This window comes from Arachis duranensis, chromosome 9 (genome assembly GCF_000817695.3).
Source record: "Arachis duranensis cultivar V14167 chromosome 9, aradu.V14167.gnm2.J7QH, whole genome shotgun sequence".
Classification (NCBI taxonomy): Eukaryota; Viridiplantae; Streptophyta; class Magnoliopsida; order Fabales; family Fabaceae; genus Arachis; species Arachis duranensis.
Window position 1 is genome coordinate 12,880,712 of NC_029780.3, and position 1,826 is coordinate 12,882,537.

Consider the following 1,826-nt stretch of genomic DNA (forward strand, 5'->3'; position numbering starts at 1 on the left):
TAATAATTAATTATTAAAAAATAATAAATATTATACAGTATTCTATAATAACCAACAATAATAATAATAATAATAAGTACTTTTTTTGTCTCCAACGTCTGGGATCAAAATCAATTTCGTTTTCGACCTTTTTTTCTTATTAAAATCATCCTCAACGTTACAAAACATTATAAAATCATCCTTTTGTCCATAAACAATATTTTTTGAACAATTTTACCCTTTTACAAAAACAAAAACAAAAAAAAAATATTACCCTCTTCACACCACCCTCACCACTAACCCCCACCAGGCCACCAGTAACCCCATCATATCTTACCTCTCACTCTCTCTCTCTCTCTCCTTATTTCTGCAACCATCTTGTTCTCAACCTAACCACTCCCACGCCATCAACAATTCCATCACCGCCTTGTTCTCACGATGGCCCAACCACTCCCGCGCCATCAACAGCTCCACCGTCACCAAAATCCAAGATCCTCAAGATCCATTCTGAAGCTATGGTAGCTGCTAGGTTAACCACTTGCGTCGCGGTGGCTTTTATGTCCTCGCTTTCCGATTGCGCTGCCCACGCCGATTCTTCTTTTCGCTTCCTGTTCTTCTCTTCTTCACCTTCCAATTCACCTTCGCAGTCCAACCCTATTTCCGATTCTAAGACGGAGCCGCCTCCCCCCGATGAACCTAACAAGTCCGGCTTCGACCGGAATCGTTAGAAAGAGGAGCCAAAACCCTCCGTGAAATCAATAGTTAAAATTATTTTTGGTGCTGATTTTGTGGGGGGTTTTGTTTCTCTGTTCCTTAACTGAAATCAATCTTGAAAACAGTTAAAACTGAGATGGTACCGTTCAAAATCAGTTATCAAGTATCCTCGATGCAGCATTAGGAGGCAATCAGCATATGCTGATGCAGAGGTAATTTTCCCCATCTCCATATAGAGTTGGTGATTTTCACTTTTTGGCTCATTGTGTCTTTGAGAGTTCGGGTTGTGTGTGATGTGATGTGTTTCTATCGACTGCTTGTAGCTGATACATAATTAGTGGTATATCAAGATAGTTGTGTAGTTAGAATGTTCACGAGCGTTTTCCCCAATAGTTCGGCTAAGGTTGTAGAGCTTATGTAAACGTGAATAGCATATTCATCGTGCTATGTTTTGTAATTGGATACCCAATTGTTTCGGCTTCAAGTGAAATAATTTTGTTAATTTCTATCTTCTATTCTTCATTTAAAGTCTTAATATTCAAATTTGAGCATTTAATTGATGTTGATGCGGAGGTGTTGATTTTGTTCAACCGATTGGGTGATATTGTTCAACCATTCAGATGTTGATTTTAATGGATGAAGAGTTAGCAGGATTGGTGTTAGAGTTAAAGGTAATAAGCTGTATAATGGTGAAAGTGGTGGTGGTGGTGGTGAAGAGAGAGAGAGAGGTGGTGATGGAGAAGGAGAAGAAGATGGAGAAGGAGGTGGGAGCAGTGGTGGTGGGTAGTGGGGTAGCGGAAAGGGAGAGAAGAGAAAGACCGAAAGAGAGTGAGAGATACGTCTGGGATGGAGAGGGTTTCTTTTGTTTGTTAATAGTTTTAATATTTTTTATTTTTATAAAAGGATAAAATTGTCCAAAAATATTGTTTATGGACAAAAGGATGATTTTATAACATTTTATAACGTATTTTAATAAAAAAAAATTGGAGACAAAATTGATTTTGACCCCAAACATTAAGGATAAAAAAAGATTATTACTATTATTATCTTAAAAAATAATAATAAATACTATACAATATTCTATAATAATAATAATAATAATAATAATAATAATAATAATAATAATAATAATA